We start from the raw sequence: 22,234 nt of genomic DNA on the forward strand, positions 1-22,234 counted from the left end.
AGAAGGGCTGTTGTTCAGATTTTTTCCGTATACTAGTGGAAGGACACCATGTTTTTGGTGTATACTAGCATGCCACTAATGAGTGCATTTTTTAAAAGTTATGCCACAAATCAGTGCTTTATGGGTATTGTAGTATCTGTGCAATACATTAGTACACTGTGAGAAATATAGTATTTGCTTTACACCGGTTTATAAGAAACTGAATAAAAACTGCGATTGGTGTTGTGCAGATACGAGTGCTGGGAAACAGAGTCTGCAAGTCCCGAATTGAAACAAGGTGCAGCAGGCAGCGCAATGGTGCGGGCCTGAGCCCGGTACAAACTGAACATCGCCGCCGGCCTGCGACCAGGAAGTCAGGCAGGCCGGGCGGGACAACCGGAAACTGGAAGTAGGAGGGCGGGAGCCTACCCCACCTCCCACGGAAGAGCTGCAGCGTTTTTGAGCACCGGAGCAGGCAGGAGCCTACCCTGTGCCCCGGTGCCGAAGGAGGGAGGAAGAGTCCTGCTGCCGGGCCCTGAGGAGAGCCGCCGCACCAAGGAAGCCGGTGAGTGGGGCTTGTTGCTGCTGAGGGCGGGGGGCATGTGTGTGTGCGCGCGTGCGGCGGCGGGGGCTGTGTATGTGTGTGAGCGTGCGTGTGTGTATGTGTCTTGGAGTCTGTGTGTATGCGTGTGTGTGTGTGACTGTGGGGGGGGGGGGGGGGGGGTGCCTGTGTATGCGTGTGGCTGTGTAGGCGTGTGGCTATGCGCATGCGTGAATGTGGGTGCGCGTGCACGCAGTGAAATCCAGCCGGAGAGAAGCGCGTGGCACTTTCTTGTCCTCATTCCCCCGAGTCAGCTAGCTATAGTTCTCCACCTGGACGCATCCTTCAGATGCTAATTCCAGGCTCGCCCTAAAAAGGGAGGAAATCACATCATTGACGTAACCATAAATAAATGTAGGACAAGACGGCAAAATTATGTCATAAATGAGCGAAATAACATCATATAACAGTGTTCAATGATAAGTAGAATTAATTACAAAGGGAGACTCGAATTATGAATTAACGAGATCCCCAAAGTCAAATAACAAAAACGTGAAATCACAGTCCCTGTGGAAAAGTCCCAACATCACAATCTAAAGGTAGATTGTGTCTGAATTGTCTCATTGTTGATTTTAGGGCCTGTGGAAGCAGACTGTAGACGGTCAATGCAACTGCATTCCAATGTCATGAGAGTTCAGGAAATGTTAGTTGCTTTGGTGCTCTTCTGTACTTGTTAGATTACTTGCCATTTGATATCTTGTGCATTGTGGCCCATTTGTAGATAATGTTCAATTAGCCGAGCAGTCGTAGTTCCACAGCGTACTCTACTCTTTTGTTGGAGAATCCTGAAGCAAATCCATTGAGTGTCATTCCAACATAAATTTTGCTGCTTGCCGCAGGGGCACCAAATGAAATATATCACGTTTGAAGAATTACTATTCGTATGACAGGGTAGTATGACATTTGTCTTTGGGGATCTGGTAAGTCAAAATTTGAGTCTCCCTTTGTATATATTTGTACTTATTGTACATGGTTGCGTAATGTTATGTTGCTCATTTATTACATCATTTTGCCATCTTGTTCTACATTGATTGTTGGTTACACTGATTATGTGATTTCCTTTCTTTTTTACCCTTTTGTCATATTCTTTTTCTTTCAACCTTTTGTTTGAAATTTTTTTTACGCAAATACATTTCTACATTATGCAGCAATTATTCTGATATGCTTTTGTCTTTTTCTTTTACTACGTAATTGCTCCTTTTTATTGACCCTGTTGTGCTCTGTTAGGTATGTTCATGGCGTTATTTCAGCTATCCTTTTCCTGGCTCTTTCTTATGGGAAGGTTGAGGACTTCCCTTCCCAACTTCTGTTTGTAATCACCTATGTCCCTAGCAGTGCATGCCATCTTACACACACGTATGTTTCTTTAGGCTCCTCCCAGGCCGCAATACCTCCTGGACAGTCGGCACCCCCTTGGTTTTATGCCCTGGCTGACATTTGCATCCCCTTGTTACAGTGACTCTGTTTACAATTTCCAAGTACAATTACCCTTCGTTGAAGCCTAATCTCTCAGGGCCCCGCGAGCAGCATGCTTCCCAGGCAGGCTCCCTCTTTAATCGTTCCTGTCTGGTATACTCCATGTTTTTAGGTCTCGCCTGGCGTTAGCAGCACACATGCGCTGCTCTCGCCATGCAAAGGCTTCTTGGATCAGAACGATTCCAGAAGCTCCCTTTCTCCTCTGCCCGTGTTTTGCATTGGTGTGCGTCATTTTGCATCACCAATTATGCAAACCGGGTGTTACGATTGTCCAGGAGGCTTTTTAGTCCCTCCTGGTTACCACCCTGTCCACTTTTGACCCTGCCCACCGGGATTGGATCTTTTACTTGCCGCGGGAGACAGTGTCTTAATTAGCCACTAAGCACTATATTCTTTTGTTTGTGAGCCACTCTCACTGCAGGCACAACGTGCTTTTTTTTTTTTACGGAGCATTGCGCTTTAATGCAATTCAGATTTTAAATGCTGTACTGGGCTGTACAGAGCCCTCATTGCTGTGCATGCCCTATATGAACGGATATTTGTTTGTTGTGTAGTGTGCAGTACTGGGCTGTACAGGTGCCCTCATTGCTGTGCATGCGCTACATGAACGGATATTATAGGCTTTTGCTCTACAAGGTCTGCTGGCTGTTTGTTTAGCAAATTCATACAGCGCAAACTGAACTCGAGTAGTAGAGACCTTTACAAGACACCCAGTTACATTGCACAAGGGCACATTCACACATTGCCTTTTAGAAGCCACAGGAGATTAACTAATTTGGCCGGATTCACACATTGGTAAGCCAACGCCGTGACTCGAACAACACCAGTTTCCGCACGCGATCATCATGCATGATTAATCAATTAATCGCATGTGGTCATCATGCGTGATTAGTCAATTAATCTCCCCATGGTCCCCCTGTTTACTAAAAACGGGGTGCTAAGGAACATTCACATGCTCTATAAGAAGAGACCACCCAGATAAATCTGTTTTGTGTTCTATCTTCTTGCCGTGTTTTGTTTCTAATATTCGCCTCTTTCTGCTCTCCCATGTGCCCCCTTTGAGATCCTCCTCTGCTTCCGCATTCTGCCAGCACCCTCCTACCCAATAGTCATCCACCACCACCATCACATCCACCACCACCTTGTCCACCACCACATCCACCACCACGTCCACCTCCACCGCCAACACGTCCACCACCACGTCCATCACCACCACCACGTCTGCCACCACATCAACCACCACCACCATGCTCACCATGTCCGCCACCACCACGTCCACCACCACAATGTCCACCACCATGTCCACTACCACCACCAGGTCCACTACCACCACCACCATGTCCACCTCCACCATGTCCACCACCACGTCCTCCACCACCACTGCACCACCACCAACACATCCACCACGTCCATCACCACCACCACGTCCATCACCACCACCACGTCCATCACCACCACCACGTCCACCACCACCACGTCCACCACCCCCACGTCCACCATCACCATGTACACCTCCACCTCCACCATGTCCACCCCATCACATCCACCACCACGTCCACCCCCACCACATCCACTGCCAACACCACATCCACCACCCCATCACGACCACCACCACAATGTTCACCACCACGTCCACTACCACCACCATGTCCACCACCACCACCAAGTACACCACCACAATGTCCACTACCACCACCACGTCCACCACCAGCACCACCACCACGTCCAGCACCAGCACCAACACCAGGTCTACTACCACCACCACCACCATGTCCACCACCATGTCCACCACCATGTCCACCACCACGTCCACCACCACGTCCACCTCCACCATGTCCACCACCACGTCCTCCACCACCACCGCGCCACCACCACCACATCCACCATGTCCGTCACCACCACCACGTCTGTCACCACCACCACGTCCACCACCCCCACCACGTCCACCACCCCCACGTCCACCACCCCCTCATCCACCACGTCCACCATCACCATGTACACCCCCACGTCCACCACCACCATGTCCACCCCATCACGTCCACCACCACATCCACTGCCAATACCACCACCACGTCCACCAGCATCACATCCATCACCACCACCATGTCCACCACCACATCCACCACTACATCCACCACCATGTCCACCACCACGTCCACCACCACATCCACCACCACCACATCCACCACCACCATGTCCACCACCACCATGTCCACCACCACATCCACCACCACGTCCACCTCCACCGCCAACACGTCCACCACCACGTCCATCACCACCACCATGTCCACCACCACGTCTGCCACCACATCAACCACCACCACCATGCTCACCATGTCCGCCACCACCACGCTCACCATGTCCGCCACCACCATGTCCACCACCACAATGTCCACCACCATGTCCACTACCACCACCACGTTCTCCACCATCACCACCACCAGGTCCACTACCACCACCACCATGTCCACCACCATGTCCACCTCCACCATGTCCACCACCACGTCCTCCACCACCACTGCACCACCACCAACACATCCACCACGTCCATCACCACCACCACATCCATCACCACCACCACGTCCATCACCACCACCACGTCCACCACCACCACGTCCACCACCCCCACGTCCACCATCACCATGTACACCTCCACCATGTCCACCCCATCACATCCACCACCACGTCCACCCCCACCACATCCACTGCCAACACCAACACCACGTCCACCACCCCCACATCCACCACCCCCACGTCCACCACCACCATGTCCACCCCATCATGACCACCACCACAATGTCCACCACCACGTCCACTACCACCACCATGTCCACCACCAGCACCACCACCAGGTCCACCACCAGCACCAGCACCAACACCAGGTCCACTACCACCACCACCACCATGTCCACCACCACGTCCACCACCACGTCCACCTCCACCATGTCCACCACCACGTCCTCCACCACCACCGCGCCACCACCACCACCACATCCACCATGTCCGTCACCACCACCACGTCTGTCACCACCACCACGTCCACCACCCCCACCACGTCCACCACCCCCACGTCCACCACCCCCTCGTCCACCACGTCCACCATCACCATGTACACCCCCACGTCCACCACCACCATGTCCACCCCATCACGTCCACCACCACATCCACTGCCAATACCACCACCACGTCCACCAGCATCACATCCATCACCACCACCATGTCCACCACCACCATGTCCACCACCACCATGTCCACCACCACATCCACCACTACATCCACCCCCATGTCCACCACCACGTCCACCACCACATCCACCACCACCATGTCCACCACCACATCCACCACCACATTCACCACCATGTCCACCACATCCACCACCTTCTCGTCCCCCACCACCACGTCAACTGCCACCATGTCCACCACCATGTCCACCAACACATCCACCACCAAGTCCACCACATCCTCCACCACCACGTCCACCACCATGTCCACCACATGCTCCACCACCACGTCCACCACCACCATGTCCACCACCACGTCCACCACCACCATGTCCACGTCCACCTGTCCACATCCACCACCACGTCCACGTCCACCATGTCCACCACCACATTCACCACAATGTCCACCACCACATCCACTGCCAACACCTCCACCACCACGTCCATCACCACTACCAATACGTCCATCACCACCACCACGTCCATCACCACCACCATGTCCACCTTCATCACCACGTCCACCACCACCACCACGTCCACCACATCAAGTCCACCACCCCCACGTTCATCACCATGTCCACCACCATGTCCACCCCTACGTCCACCACGACCATGTCCACCACCACCATGTCCACCTCCGCCACGTCCACCACCATCATGTCCACCACCAACTCCACCACCATGTCCATCGCCTCCACCATGTCCATCGCCTCCATCATCACCACCACCATGTCCATCATCACCACCATGTCCACCACCACCACGTCCACCACCACCATGTCCACCACATAATGTCCACCACCACTGCCACAATGTCCACCACCATGTCCACCACCACGTCCACCACCACCATGTCCACAACTACCACATCCACCACCACATCCACCATCACCATGTCCACCACATCCACCACCATGTCCTCCACACCCACCACCAACACTTCCACCACCACCATGTCCACCACCATGTCCACCACCACCATGTCCACCACCACCATGTCCACCACCACCATGTCCACCACCACCATGTCCACCACCACCATGTCCACCACCACATCCACCAACATGTCCACCACCATGTCCACCATGTCCATGTCCAACATCATGTCCACCACCATGTCCACCACCACCACGTTCACCACCACCACGTCCACCTCATCCACCACGTCCACCACCACCACCCCGTCCACCACGTCTACCACCACCACGTCTACCACCACCACGTCTACCACCACCATGTTTACCACCACCATGTTTACCACCACCATGTCTACCACCACCACTTCTACCTCCACCACGTCCACCACCATCATGTCCACCACCACATCTACCACCACCATGTCCACCACCACCACATCCACCACCACCATGCCCTCCACCACCACCATACCCTCCACCACCACCACGTCCACTACCACATCCACCACCACCATGTCCACCACCACCATGTCCACCAACACATCCACCACCACCAGGTCCACCACCACATCCACCATCACCACCACGTCCACCACCACATCCACCACAACCAACACATCCTCCACCACGACCAACACATCCTCCACCACCACATCCACCACCACCACATCCTCCAGCACCACCACCTCCACTTCCACCACAACCACATCCACCACCACCATGTCCTCCACCACCATCATGTCCACCACCACGTACACCACCACCACAGCGTCCACCACCATCAGGTCCACCACCACATCCTCCACCACCACGTCTGCCACCACCACCACGTCCACCATCACCCTGTCACCACCACCACATCCACCACCACGTCCACCCCGACATCCACCACCGCGTCCACCACCACATCCACCACCACCACCACATCCACCACCAACACCACATCCACCACCATGTCCACCACCACGTCCACCACCATGTCCACCACCACGTCCACCACCATGTCCACCACCATGTCCACCACCATGTCCACCACCACGTCCACCACCACGTCCACCACCACATCCACCACCATGTCCTCCACCACCACCACGTCCACCACCACCACCCGTGACAGGTAAAGGTCACTGGAGGGCAGGGGTAATAGGAGTGTCAACCCCGGCTGTACATGGGACATTTAAGGATGCATTAGGTGCGAGAAGATGGGAATAGGGGCTAGAAGTATTACAAGAGGCGCAATGTCAAAGGGGCTCCTGTAAAAGCACTCGCAGCATCTCTACCTCACAGTGGCATACCTGCACGAGACACTTACTCAAAACAAGCATTGGCATAGCCAATAGGTCTTGCCTTTGGGACCTTATAAGTGTTTAGCCACGCAACACTTGATGTTGTACCAAGTATATCGTGCTGGATAACTAAACACTTATAAGGTCCCAAAGGCGAGACCTATTGGCTATGCCAATGCTTGTTTCATACATGGTCGGCTATTGGAGTTCCGTTTGTGTTCCCGGTGTGCATCCTGAGCCGGCATTTTACAATGATGTTAGGCCTGCTAGCTGCTGCAGTCAGTTTTTGAAAAGTTTTGAATTTCTTTCTTACTTTTCATGATTTTGGCTGTGTTTATTGTGTTTCATTTAATTTATTAGCTTTAGTGGTGCTTTCCAAGATTTGTGAATTCCTGTCCACGACAGGTGACCTTATGCAGTAATTCTCTGCTTACATTATCTCAGGTAGCCTTATCAATGTGTTCACATCTGAGACTACCAGTTTGTATTTTCTTGGTGTTCTGCTCAATCAGCCTTCATTTTTCTAATCTCTATAGGTGTAGCTGGTCTTTCTTGGCCGTGAAATATATATTTCTTCGTTTAACCAACTTTGGTGCTTCTTCAGCTGAAGCTTTCTGGAGAGCCTGGCAGTATTTTGATTCTCTCTTTTATGTTTTCTTTGTACACTTTTGGTGTTGTGTGTCTTTCTTTTCTTATAGGTTGCTTTCTTTTAAATGTCTTATTGACAACTGGTCCTGATAATCACCCAGGTCAAGTTTACCATAGCACATAACAAAAGAAATAAGCAAACCTGAAGGTGCCTCACGCGTGTCTTAAAAGCTGTTGCAGGAAAGCATGTCGTGTCTGCAGGAGTACAATATAATTTAAGAAAATAGTGCTCAAAGACTAAATAAACATATTGTGTAACCACAAAAGGGAAAAGACCAGTCCTCATGGGAGGCTACAAATGCAGACAAGGCATTGTAGGAGAGTAGGGTCTGCTTCCTATGGTTACCCCCACTTTTTGCTGTGCTTTACTGGTTTTTCGACTTTAGTATGGCTTTTACCCTGCTAATCAGGCCCACAGCCTAGCTGTACTCTCTCTAAATGTATACCATGTACTTTAGGTACATACCAGATTGGTTACTGGGTCAACCTTGTGAGCCCCTGTATATGGTACCTTAGGTACCCAGGGCATAGGTGCACCCTAGGCCTTCCAGGGGCTGTAGCATGTATTATGCCACCCCTGGTTAGCCTTCCAAACTGACACCACAGGTCTGTACTTACAGCCTGGGTAAGGTGGTGTAAGCACCCCTTACTTAGATATAGTATACCTATATCTACCGTATGTGTAGACACATAGTAACCTATAAGTCACTCCTATGGCAGGCCTTGACAATCCTGGAGGCAGAGTGCTTGGTTTTGTGTGAGAGGGTTCCCTAGCATGAGCTGAGCCCCTCTGCAGCTTTTGGAACCATTTCCTTATATCTGTTCTATGATATAGCCATACCATATACTCTTAAATGCATTATAATCCTTGCGGTTAATGCTAACTTTGGTTTGGCTTTATCAAAACATGTTGTGTAAGGTGTCAAACACTTTGGAATGCTACCCCCCACCCCGCCAGTTCTGGCAGCGGGGGTAGCATTCCACCCTTCTAGAGGGAGAAGACATGTAGTCACTGGTAAACCCGGTTAAAAGTTAAACAGAGCCCCAGCATCACAAAATGGATGCTGCTGCCACAGACACGAGTCTGCCCTCCTGACGCTGGACGAAACTCGGCAGGGGAGGCCTGGACAATAGGTTTCCTGTCCAGGGAGGTGCCAGCACCTCCCCAGACAGGCTTTAGTGTATTGGGGCAGGGTAGGTTGCATTCAGTGAATTCTTTTCAGGCACTGCCTGGGCACACAAGGTGCTCCATGCATTTCCCAGTTCAAACCGGTTGCTGGGGCGCTCAGCCCCAGCTCTGATGCGAAACTGGACAAAGGGGAAGGGGTGTAACCACCCCCTCCCCAGGTCCACCCATAGGAGGGACCTTAGAGTTAGTCCAACCCCTAAACTTACTATAAGTATAGAACCTCAGTGCCTAGGACTTTAGATTACCCTGGACAAAACTCTGCAACATATATCTTGGGCCTTCGACATTCCACATCGATTTGAAGACGGAAGAAATCTCCACTGTGGTCAAGGAGTGACCACCCTGTTCAAACCGGCACCAACTGCATCTTTGCCGGTCTGCATTTTCGAGGCTCCCGCTGGATTCCGAAGCATCTGCGACACAGGACACGGACTTCCAGACATCTCTGATGCTGACCTACGCTCCCAGCAAAGCTGAGACCTGTAGCAGACACGAGAGATGTGGGACCGGAACTCCTGGACATCTTGCATTTTTGCAACTGCACCTACTTCCCGAGGAATCCCAAAGTTTTAGATTGGGGTATCTGTAGCCTCTGCCCCAAGCACCTTTTGCACCGAAGCTCAGAGGCCTACACTCCACGAGTGTCCCAAAGGTCCGCTTTGTGCATTTCCGCTCGCAAAGGAGGAGTCCCTCAGACCTTGCTGGTCTGCACCGAAGCCAATTTCGACATCTTACGTGGGTTGCCATTGCCAAGGCTTGTTGGGTCCAAACCGGATTATAACACCGCAGTCAACTAGATCCTTCGTGGAAAAGCTGGAATCCAGCTCCTGGTCATCGTCGACGCCTCCTGGTCCTCGTGGCTGAAGAGACAAGCTTCACCTCTTTCACCTGAAACCACCCGACATCGGCTGGCATCTTCTCCTCGCCATCCTGGTCACTGGCTAGTGACCCAGAGTCTCTGCTTTCAGGTTCTTCACATCTCTGATCCACCCTTGGATCCACCCGGACAATTCTTCGCAGCTCTCCATAGGAATCGACGACGAAACCTGACACCAAAAGACACTTATGCACCCGGCTTCCCTGTATGAGGTAACACGAGTACTCCAGTGCTCCAGTGGGTCTTGACTCTCGAAGTGTCCTAGTCTAGAAGGGTTCCATCGTAGTTCACCTAGAAGTGCCCTTAATCTTTAAAATTGTAACTTGTTCGTTCTCCATTAAAAGTCAATGGTGATCCGCGGCCGAGTTTAGACACTGCACGCATCCCGTGGGCCTCCTGCATCCTAACCTTAGGTGGTTATAGGTAGCCCCAACGGTTCTACAGGCCCTAGGCCTGCTTTCTAACTCTAATGTGGTTCTTATACCACTATTTTAGTATATGGTTTGTAAGGCCCCTAGGGCATAACGTATACTGTGCAACTTATTGTATGCTAATTAAGTTCCTTATATTGTACTTTTCCCTCTGACTCCATAAAGAGTCCAGAGGGGTTGTGTTTCGAATAAATACGTATATATATATTTGATATATACCTGCTGTGATATGCTTTCATTTGATCATTCAAGAGATTATAATTGGTAAAATAACTAGCTTAACTCGCCTCTAAGTCTTAGCCCGAAGGCTGCTCTCCACAGCTATCACTAGGCTAGCTTTCTATAAGGTTGACTTTACAACCTACCATCAATAAGGGTCGTTTGGACTGGTGCAAGGTGCCCACTAGAATAGTGGACATCATATACTAGGCCAACTTCTCACAGGCATTACTAAGGCGGGACTAAAGCCTATTAACGAATCAGAAGCAACCATTTAGAGAGGACAGTAAAAGGAGCGAATTGAAAACATGGGCAGAGAGTGGACGGAGCTTTAAGTCTATACCTGAATACAGTATGCCTCGTAGAGCAGCTCATGCACTGCCCAGGCTCGACCTACCAAGCCGGCTTTAAGTGCCAGGCCAGGTCCTCCTTGAACCAGAACACAAGCAACCCAGGACCGGTTTCGCTCTTCTTATAGCTCATCAGCTGGGTATTTCTTGGCTCCTCTGGCACAGTGTACATGGGACCCACATTTGGGTATACCTGCCTCACTTAGGGCGACACAAAAGTGATGGATGGAGTCCTTGAATTAATCACAGCCACTGGTAATTACTCGGGCTGCATCCCAGTCCATTGTTATTTTGCACACAATGCTGCCTCGGTTTGGAGGTGGGGGGTATCTGTTCACGCTGCAGGACTTAGGCTACAATCTCAACAGTTTGGGTGGACTGCAGCCTGCCATGGTAGCTCATAGGGTTAAGATACCTGCTTTGGAGACCTGTGTGCTCATTGCACAGTATAGGCTGCAATCCTAAACAGGAGGTCCCCTTTTACACATGCACTTTTACTCTTTTCTGAGGGCACACTGCCTGCAGAAATTGCCAGTTATTGTATTTTTCCATCTCTTCCATCCAAAAAGGTCAATGTGTGTCAAATGACCAAAGCTTGTTTTTGTTTACCCCACAATGCCCTCTACTTGAACATTCAAAGGTTACTGGAGTGGGAGAAGGGAGGCAGCGGTGACTGGGTGGCAATCATTAACTGCCCACAAAAGACTGCTGCCAGGAGAGACATCCTGTGCTTGATTGAGCCTCTCTTCCTTGTGTGTACGGAGACATCCAGTCTGTGACTGTCCCAGAAGAGACCCCAGGGCAACAGACAGGACAAACCGAATCAACACTGTGACTACCACCTGCAAGAGACTCCCACCACTGGAGAGGCATCCAGCCTGTGACTGTCCAAGAAGAGACCTCACAGCAAGAGAGAAGACAGACTAAGTCCAAGCTGTGACTGCCACCTACGAGAGGCTCCATTGAAGAAGGCTGAGCGACATCCAGCCTGGGACTGTCCCAGAAGAGACACCTGGGCAATAGACAGGACAAATAGAGTCCACACTGTGCCTACAAGAGACTGCCGCTACTAGAGAAGGCAGAGGTATTTCCTCTCTGTGACTGCCCCCGAAGAGACCCCTCAGCAAGAGAGAAGATAGACTAAGGCCAGACTGTGGCTGCCGCCTACGATAGGCTTCCGCCATTGGAGAAGTCTGAGAGACATCTTGCCTGTGACTGTCCCAGAAGAGACCCCTCAGCAAGAGAGAAGATAGACTAAGGCAGACTGTGGCTGCCGCCTACGATAGGCTTCCGCCATTGGAGAAGTCTGAGAGACATCTTGCCTGTGACTGTCCCAGAAGAGACCCCTCTGCAAGAGAGAAGATAGACTAAGGCAGACTGTGGCTGCCGCCTACGATAGGCTTCCGCCATTGGAGAAGTCTGAGAGACATCTTGCCTGTGACTGTCCCAGAAGAGACCCCTCAGCAAGAGAGAAGATAGACTAAGGCAGACTGTGGCTGCCGCCTACGATAGGCTTCCGCCATTGGAGAAGTCTGAGAGACATCTTGCCTGTGACTGTCCCAGAAGAGACCCCTCTGCAAGAGAGAAGATAGACTAAGGCAGACTGTGGCTGCCGCCTACGATAGGCTTCCGCCATTGGAGAAGTCTGAGAGACATCTTGCCTGTGACTGTCCCAGAAGAGACCCCTCAGCAAGAGAGAAGATAGACTAAGGCAGACTGTGGCTGCCGCCTACGATAGGCTTCCGCCATTGGAGAAGTCTGAGAGACATCTTGCCTGTCCCAGAAGAAACCCCTCAGCAAGAGAGAAGATAGACTAAGGCAGACTGTGGCTGCCGCCTACGATAGGCTTCCGCCATTGGAGAAGTCTGAGAGACATCTTGCCTGTCCCAGAAGAAACCCCTCAGCAAGAGAGAAGTTAGACTAAGCCCAGACGGAGTCCAGACTGTGACTGCCTCTTATGAGAGACTGCCGCCACTAGAGAAGGCAGATGAATTTCCAGTTTTATTGTGCCAGAAGAGACCGCTCAGCAAAAGAGCGGAAAGACGGGGTCCCGACTGTGCCTGCCCAAGAGACTGCATGCATTAGAGAACACCTTCCAGTTTGTGCAGCAAAAAAATCAGAGCCCTTGTGGGAAAGAGAGCAGCGTGCCCGCTAATACTCTGTTCCTAGAGATTCCAGCTGGTGTCCGTACTCCTCTGCTAACCTTAACTCAAACCCAGAGCAACCAGTTCGCTATAATTAATTCTATGCCAAATATAAATACTTTTAATTTTCAAAACAAAACTGTACTTTTTAGAATCTGAATTAAAAAAAACAACGTAAAAAGACTAATAAAACAGCAGTAGGAAATATGCATGCAAAAAGCTCCTTCAGACTGAAAATAATATATTACGGTCCATCCAATCAGCACTCATCAACTAAAAGATCTCTCCGCTCACAAATAGCAAGTATAATCATTAAACTCAGTGGCGCTTATTTTATCCTTTCTGAAATGACAAAAAACAGCCGGTGCTCGTGGAATCTTGGGCCTGGCTGGTAGAAGCAGGTCTCTGCAGCAGGCACACCGCCTACCGACCTAGCCAAAAAGTTATAAGGTGTAAGATTTGAAAGGTAAACAGGGGACAAAGGACAATATACAGCCTGTTACATACACCCATGTCAGGTTTTTATAGTTGGCAGGCGAGGGTGGGTGCAACTGATGCACACCTCCGAAGGCCAATGTAATCCTTTGAGACGACACTCTTTATCCCGTTGAAGCATCCCCTTACATTGATGAGGGTTGGGTATATACATTGAAGTGGTTTTGGATGACTGTACCAGAGAAGACGACCACAAAAACCTGACTACGGTTTATGTAACGGGGTGTACATTTTCCTTTGCCCCCTGTTTACCTTTCTAAATCTTCCACCTTTTGTCGGCGGATGAAACGCCAAAGATCCAGCATGGACTATTAAGGTGTGAAACATGTCAACCTCATGACCTTTCTCACTCACTCACTTTTCATAAGTAGATCTAACCCTCCTTATTAGTGGAAGGTCAGACAGTTATTTTCTGTTTTTAACCATACCGAACGGATCCAAGAATAAAATACTATTAGGGGAACCGTTACAATATTTTAATTCACCTTCACACAGATCCCACTCCACCCGCACTTACCACTAGGGCGTAGTGCCAATATCGACCCGCACACCAGCCCCCCATCAAACATGTTGCACATAAATAAATAAACAGACAAGGCAACTTGTTGGTGGGAAGAAGTAGCTGCAGGTTTATTAGCATAAATGATGCCAAAACATGGTGGGTTATCTTACAGACGATCCAAAGGCAAGCCGCCCCTCGCAGCTTGCCACCTGATAGGCCAAGTAGCCCGGGGCCTTGGCCAGACGGTGCTTAGTGGTTGTGGTGAGAGGATAGCCCATCCCATATCCGGTGAACCATTGGTCCACCCTCTTGCTCACCCCCCCCCCCTACGAGGGGCAGAGCGTTCAAGCGACCCCCGGTTGTCCAGGTTACCAACCGCCCATAGGATAACGGGGCGCTGTCGCACCCCAGGGTCCACCGCACAGATCTCCCTGGGATATTGGGCCTCTGCAACCTTTGTGCTTCTGAATAGGGTACTCCTGAGTACCTTTCGCCTCTGGATGGTCCTGTAACTCCTCCACAGCCCTGGATGTGGCGACCGTCACAGCCAGGGCCCCCCACCTGAGCTCATCCTTCCTAAGCGCAGCCTGCTGAAATAAGGGTTTCCTGAAGGTCCAACAGGAATAAATCCATGCCTACCCTGGAGAGGTGAACTCCTTCCTCATCAAAGCATCCTGTGGATTTGGCGTGAAGTTCCCCATGTCTAATGAAGCCAAAGCCCATCAGCTCCGCGAATTTACGCATTGCGCAGTTAACCTTCCTTCGCGCCAATTCTACCGCTTGCCCAGAGCGTGCCCCGAGCCAAACCAGGCGTGGTGTGATCTCCGACCACAACAGCTCGCAAGGTCCTAATAAGTTGCTGATCTTGGAAATGGTCACTTTCATGTCCCTTAGTGGGAACCTTTTACATAAGATAGGCAATCCATTCCCTCCCAGGTGCAGGATAAGCACGTCTAAGGGATGGGGGTTCCCCTGCAATTCCTGTTTTAGAATGCCCAGCACCCCGTTCCAACGCAAGCCATTGATTCCGCGCCATACAAATTGAGTTTTGCTAAACCCATGATTCCACTGCCTGCTTTCAGCCCACAGAGCCAACTTGGAGACACCCTCGTGGCCCAGCACCCAGACCGTGGTTCCTGGTAAATAAAGAGAAGTGGTGAACGTAACTACTTTTATTAAACATGCATTTAAACCACACTGGCATGAAAACCACACTGCAAAATGATACATAACATAACTCAGTTTGTGGGACAGGGCCAAAGTGCCCAAAATTACAAGATACTGTCTACTAACCCTGGGCGGAGTTGGCGGAGTGGGGCTTCGCGGAGCTACGCGAAGTGGGCGAGAAACTACGCCCACCTCCGCACTCCGCGTAGCCCCACTCCGCAAACACCACTGGCCGCCAGCCCCGCCACCCGCCTCCCTCCCGCCCTCCCTAAATACTTTAAATTAAAGGAATCAATTAATTTAAAACGCACTTACCTTGCCCGCCGCTGCCCGCCGCGTCCCCGGGGCTCGCTATCTTCCGTCTTCCGTCTTCTTTACTAATGCGCATGCGCGGGCGGCCGCGCATGCGCATTTCTCACGAGAAAATGCGCATGCGAGGCCGCCCGCGCATGCGCATTAGCAAAGAAGACGGAAGACGGAAGATAGCGAGCCCCGGGGACGCGGCGGGCAGCGGCGGGCAGCGGCGGGCAAGGTAAGTGCGTTTTAAATTAATTGATTCCTTTAATTTAAAGTATTTAGGGCGGGCGGGAGGGAGGCGGGTGGCGGCCAGCTACGCTCCGTCTGCGGAGCGTGCGTAGTGCCGCCTGGCTCCGCCCGCTCCGCAAAATGCGGAGTAGGCGGCACTACGCACACTCCGTGCACGGAGCGTAGCTGGCCGCCCACCCCTACTGTCTACAGTCCCAGAACAAAACACTCATAACATTTGCTGCAATCTCTAAGAACTACATGCTGCTAACTGGTCTGAAGTACCTCTTTTAACAGTCCGAATTCCATCTCCCCACTTGCTTTATGCCCTCTCTTGTACCCCTTCAGAAAAAGCAGTGGTAGCTGCACCTATACGGAAAGAGTGTGTGCAAAAACGTTTGCCCTGTGTTGAAACACCTGCAGAAAACAAACATGCTTGCATGACATGTCCCACTTGATATTTAGTGAGCGGGGTGCCATCTGAATGCATGAGGAGATAACCATCACTAGTCGGGCGGATGGCTAGGTAAGCCGACAGGAGGCTCACTGGGCAAAACTTGGGCAAGCCTAGGCTTTGTAACCAAAACTCTTCCCCCCTTCCCCGCTGGTCAGTTTTGGATTGACGAAGGGTGATCTTGAGAGCATCACCTATTACTGACACATCCTGCAGTAACATGGCTACACCTGACGTGTCATTCTTAGATTTGGCCACCAGCTCGGAGATCCTGAAAGCGCCAAAGAAAGCTACGCTGAAAGCGGATGCAAACAAAGCCGCCTCGAAAACAGAGGAGGTAACCTGAGGCAAACACAAGATCATGCTTTGTAGTGTTGTGAAATCAATGGGCGATCTGTTCAGGCGCTTTGGATTCACCTCTCGCCCACCCATTTAAAGCTGCCCTGATAACAAAGGTCCTGGTCGGGTCAGCCTGCCTCTTCATCTTGGTGTTGTGGCTAATGGCTGCTAAGTGGCCTGTTATCCAAGAGTGGCTCTTTTTGTTATCTTTGGCCCACAGAATGAAGGCCTGAACTTTCAACTCTGCGGCTGCCCCAGAGTCCTCCCACGACCCCACAGTGGCACAGAATTTGTTCACACATGCCTAGTATCTCTTGTTAGTGTTCGGCGCCAACGACATTTCCCCCAGGGCCCTCATTCTGTTCACCACTTCAAAAGGTAGCAGAGGTGTGCTGGGAAGGGGGTGGCTTCCTCTCTCGCTCTCAGCCAAGCCTCTCGGAAACGTTGCCACTGAAAACGAGAGAGAGCGTCAGCCGCAATGTTCTTGGTACCCTGAATGTGTCGCGCCCTACATTTGACATTGTTGTAAAGGCAAGTTCGCACCAGTTCGCGCAGCAGACATAAAACTAGGGGGCAACTAGCAGAGTGAGAGTTGATGGCCTGTACTACTGCTAAGTTGCCTGACCACAGCAGGACCCTTTTGGCTGACAGGATAGCAGGCCATAAGTGAAAGGCCACTACGATGGGGAACAGCTCAAGTACAGTGATCTTTGCTGTCACCTTTTTCTTGATCCAAGCGTTGGGCCATTTCTCAGCGCACCACTCCCTGTCTGAGATGGCGCCAAAACCGTGCCTGCCGGACGCATCTGTGTAGAGGGCAAGGTCGGGGCTGCTAGCCCAAGGAGCCCTCCAAATCACAGCCCCGTTGAAGTTCAGCAAAAACTCAGACCACATGGCCAAATCGTGTTGAATGCCCTTGCTCAGCTTCACCATGTGGTGTTTCTTGAAGATATTCTCAGTAGCCCTAGCAAGTCTCCTGGCAAAGACCCTCCCAGCTGGGATAATTCTAGCCACAAAGTTGAGGAGACCCAAGATGCCCTGAATGCACCCCAGGGAGGCTTTGTCCAGCCCTACCAGAGCCTGAATCTTGTTTGCTAGGTCGCGCACCTTATCAGCAGGCAATCTGGACTCCCCTGCAATCGTGCCCATCTCTATACCCAGGAAAGTCAAAGTTTGCACTGGCCCCACTGTCTTACCAGGTGCAAGGTGTACACCCAGGTGGTCCGTAAGAAGAACGAAGTCTGCCAGAGCCTGGGAGCAAAGCTGTGTCCTGTCGCTTCCGATGAACAAAAAGTCATCCAAGTAATGAGTCACCCCTTCTACACCGTACGTGTCTTGGAGTGCCCATTGCAGGAAACAACTGAAAGCTTCGAAGTACGCACAGGACACAGCGCAACCCATGGGCATGCATTGGTCATAGTAGAACTTACCGTCTAGCTCGAAACCTAGCAGGGGATAGCTGCTCGGGTGGACTGGTAATAACCTGAAAGCTGATTCAATGTCTGCTTTGGCTAACCAGGCCCCTCTGCCCGCCCTCCTAACCAGGTCCAATGCTACGTCCAGCGTACAATATGACACCGAGCATGCTCCCTCCTCTAAACCATCATTGACCGAAGTCCCTTTAGGGTAGGAGAGGTAAAGAATGAGTCTAAAGGCACCTGGTTCCGTTTTGGGAACTACCCCCAGGGGAGATACAACAAAATTCTCAAGTGGTGGGTGCAGGAAAGTACCGCCTATTCTGCCCAATGCTCTCTCTTTTTCCACCTTCGCCCTAACCACTTCTGGTTGATCTGTCTGCTTCTAAAGGATATCGCCTGAGCAACGGTGTGATGTTGTCTATGGATCACGGGGGACACACCTACTGGCGCTTGCAGATGAAAAATTGGAAGGGGAGAGGGTGTAACTGGAGAAAGAGAGCGCCCAGAAAACTCGCTTAGCTGCAAAGGGGCGGAGTGTGAAAGCTTGGAAGGGGTAGCCAGAACAGGAGACATGCTGCCTATCTCAAAATGACTGTCCCCCTTTACTTGCTGGCTGTGGGCTCTGCTTAGAGTGGCATGAGGTTGCGAGGTGGGGTCCCCCACAAGTGTTACAGACATGTAAGAATTTGCATGTCTTACCCCAGGAGCAAGACCCATTGTAGAAGAGACGGCAAGTGCCCGGGGGGGGGGGGGGGGGGGGGATCGCTTGAAGCCACCTCTGTAACCATCCCCTCTGCGGCCTCCTCGAAAGGCGTGTTGACCCTTATCCCAAAACTGAAAGGACCCCCCTGTCGAAGACTGCCCACCGGAAAGACTACCTGGTGCGTTAACCGAGAGCTGGCCCCGTGCTCCCATGTGCTCCATCCAGAGCTGCACTTCTTTTTGATCCCAGTTCATCTCTGGGCATTGAGACATTTTCCTTCTGAATTTCCTATCGTAATTGATCCAACCGTTACCACCCCATTTCAAGGCCTCATTATGAATAATCCTAGAATATTGTACCAGGCCTGGGCCCTGTTCAGGAAATCTTTCCATGGTGACTGACGCTAAAATGGAAAAGGCTTCTAACCAATTAAAAATATTCTTTTCAGGCCATGGCTGATACTTTACCTTTTTGTCATCTTCCTTTGCCCCAAACTTCCTAGCGTCCATGCCTTGCTGACCCAACATAAGGAGTGTAAATATATCTATAAACTCCCTTTTCCAAATACCCTCTTTGGCAGCTTGTGATACCTGCCAAGCCAAGGAGTATCGCCCGGAAAGGAGCGGTGCAGTGGAGATCGCAGGAACAGGGGAAGGTAAGGGCGCGGGCAATGGGCTGGCAGCAGGAGGCACCCCTGCGGAAGCGTTTCTAGAGGCAGAGGGCATGCTGGGAACCAAGGGAGTGACCGGGCGGGGGGACTCCCCAAAGGCGCCACACTGCGCCCCAGTCACATTAGCCACTGTTGTGATCGCAGCCTGCACTGTATCCCCTTGCTTAGAAGTTTGCACAGATGACCACACAGTGGAAGCTGCCGGAGCAGGACTCACGCTAACAAAGCTACTTCCCCCACCTTGAGGCGAGCTAGCAGCAGTAAACCCCCCTTGGAAACGCCCCATAAAATTGTTCATGGTGTCCATCATTTTAGCCAGATCGTTTCTTGTTGCGAAATTACCTTGGGCAGCCTGGTTGTCCTTAGAGAGGACCGGGGGTGGCGGTGTAGCAATTGCCCCCTGCAACGGGACCTCACGGGGGGGTCGCCACCGTTTTGCTTTGTGTCTGCGGCAGAGATTCCTGGGGAAAATCCCTAACAGTGGGCTTTCTGATCCGTTTGGGCCTGGAGGGAGCGGCATCGGCACTGTTCTGGGTATCCGACGTTGGAGAATCACCCGGGGAACCAGAATCATCTGGCTCCGGCGTGTGCATCAAACTCTGTGCCCAAGCAAGGCCTTTAAGCTTTGCCATCTCCATAAAGTCTGCCCACTGTGCGTCCTAGGAGGTGCCCGGCAACGAGTCCTGCACCTGGGTAATTACTTGGAAGAGGGGGGGGGGACTTTGGCTGTCCATTCTCACTTCTGTTCGCCCTCACAGGATCTGGGGATAAAAAGTAGGATCAGCCACAGCACACACATGAAGAAAAGTACCCTGTCCGTCTTGTGTTACCAACTGGTGCGTGTCCCAGACCCCTCCATACTTACATCACAGCGTTGTGAAAAAGGCGGAAACGAAAAGTGCGATCGATGCGGAGTAAACTCAGCGAGAGAGGGCGAAAAAGGGGCTATGGAGGGAAATAGGTAACGTTAGTTGGTGCACTTGTAGGTGACAATCTTTCTGACATCACTCTGTCGTGCTCCCTCTCCCTTTCTGTGTGCATGCCCCCTCCCTCTGTGTCCACACCAAGGGCTGTTCCTTAACCATATACCTGTATCTGGCCCACCAATTGCCCCCTGGACCGATTCCTCGTCCTTTGCGCTGATTACTTTGCTTTGAATCCTGAAAGATAAAAGACATTGGCATAACGTTCCTTTCATTCCTTCAGCGGAACTCTTTAATCTGTATTGCTCCTTCAGCTTCAGGCGTTGTGCCACCATAGCCCAGCTTCCTTCCAGCCAGTCCTCGCCAGCCGTACACGTACCCATTTCCTGAAAGTACACACATGTTAGTGCCGACTTATACATAACATATGTCAGCCCTGACCGCCCTTATTTATTACTCCCTAAGCGCCCCAGGGCAAGTGCCCGATAAAAAAGGGAGGGGGGGTGGGAAGTTGCGGCCCTAGTGCCACTCTAAGAAAGGCCGCATCTACTTCATAGCAACCTCCCCACTTGGGAATGTGGTGTGCACAAGGCCTGAACGGATAACCCTAGGTCTGAGCGCCTGACGTGACTCAAAACGTCCTTCTAACGACGAACACAGCTCGCGGGAACTTCCCCCCGATCAGAATCAATTAGGTAACTATTGGGTATGACGCCCTAATTACCCCGAATTCTTCTGAAGCAGACTCCTACAAAGAAATCACCTTAAGCCTAAAAGTGAAGGAGTCACATTGCAGGCCGCCTAGAGGGAGGGGGAAGCCTAAATACCCAGACCCCCCACCCGCCGGAAGTGACGTGCCTGCAGCTAGCTGCTAGCAGCTGGCGACCTATAGGGCTGGTGCGCTTGCCATCTTGTGGCACTACGGTGTCCGCCCTCTTATGAGGGTCCCCTGCGGCGACGAGTAGGTCGGCCTGCATTTCTCTTAAAAAGATCTCCGTTAAAGAGCCCTCTAGAGGGGCCTGTGGGGTACTGCAGCACCAACCCCACGAGGAGCAAAAACGCCCTATGATGAAGCATGACACCTTAACATGTGTGAGGCAACTTTTCAAATTTGAGGAATTTCCCTGTTTACCTAACCAACCTGACACTTGTCTGTCTCAGATGAGTGATTCTCTACTTCTTTCCACTCTCTACATATTCCACAACAAAGTTCTCTGGAATCTTACAATAGGAACAGTTACCCTTCGGTGGATTCATTATATGATCTTGGGAGCATGGGTATTAGACCTCCCTTTTAAGCTCCCCGTCCCCCCTCTCTGCCTGGGGAGGCGGGTCACTGAAGCATAGAGTACTATTTCACATACTATTGGAAGCCTTTTGGCAAAAAGGCAAAAGAGGGCACAGCCCTTTCTATTTGTTCCAATTGTGTCTGAATATCCCCATTTTAAATGTTTTGGGGACAATTCACAAAGGCCTGCAAGGGTACATAAGAGTACTGCACGGATACTACATTATGTTCTCCAAAGTGCCTTTGTGAAGATGCTCCTTAGTTTTGTGAATGTGGCTCTGTTTAATCTTTCAAGAAACCAGAAGCATTTTCTGAAAAAAACCCTGCATTGGTGCCTCGTATCCAGGAGCCAGTGTACACCATCTCTCCTCCGAGGCCCCACTCTGCCCCTTCACTGCACCCCTACTTAATT

At 51.5% G+C, this 22,234-nt stretch overlaps 1 pseudogene; it reads right to left on the minus strand.

The window, feature by feature from the left end:
* Positions 1-18,821: 18,821 nt before the first annotated feature.
* On the minus strand, positions 18,822-19,921 carry LOC147660682 (uncharacterized; annotated as a pseudogene).
* Between the last annotated feature and the right edge of the window lie 2,313 nt (positions 19,922-22,234).

Source organism: Lissotriton vulgaris, unplaced genomic scaffold (genome assembly GCF_964263255.1).
Source record: "Lissotriton vulgaris unplaced genomic scaffold, aLisVul1.2 SCAFFOLD_763, whole genome shotgun sequence".
NCBI classification, from domain to species: domain Eukaryota; kingdom Metazoa; phylum Chordata; class Amphibia; order Caudata; family Salamandridae; genus Lissotriton; species Lissotriton vulgaris.